The sequence below is a fragment of the Peromyscus californicus genome, unplaced genomic scaffold (genome assembly GCF_007827085.1).
Source record: "Peromyscus californicus insignis strain IS unplaced genomic scaffold, ASM782708v3 Scaffold_4__1_contigs__length_199733344, whole genome shotgun sequence".
Classification (NCBI taxonomy): domain Eukaryota; kingdom Metazoa; phylum Chordata; class Mammalia; order Rodentia; family Cricetidae; genus Peromyscus; species Peromyscus californicus.
The window spans coordinates 164,545,859-164,546,329 of record NW_026294562.1 but is presented as its reverse complement, the minus strand read 5'-3'; positions in this window follow the sequence as shown (position 1 = coordinate 164,546,329).

Here is a 471-nt window from a genome sequence, read left to right as displayed (position 1 = left end):
GGAAAAACGAGGCTGAGGTGTAGTGAAGGCACTATATTTATCAAAAACAATCTCTACTTTTAAAAAAAATGAATGTACATGGCAACTTTTTTTCAGGGCAACATTTTTTATGGTCTCTGTAAATTTTTTGCACATTTGAAACCATTGTGAATACTTAATTGTATTAGAAAATATTTTAACTAAGCCTTGTTTCAATGTAAGTACTTGTTATTGAGTTTCTGGTTTGGGGTCATAACCTCAGGCTCACAATTCTCTAGAACGATGTCTGAATAAGTTCACAGTTGCTTAATACAGCAACCTTTGACTGGTTTGTGCAATCTGTATTTCTTCCTATCAGCAGCTTACTTCAGTACAAATTTTAGGATGTTAATGATTTTTCGACTGCACTATAAATTTTACCTCTCAGCATTTGCTTTGAGCTGAACAGTGATCAATGCTGGAATTCTCACAGCACCAAGAAACGTTTTTGGG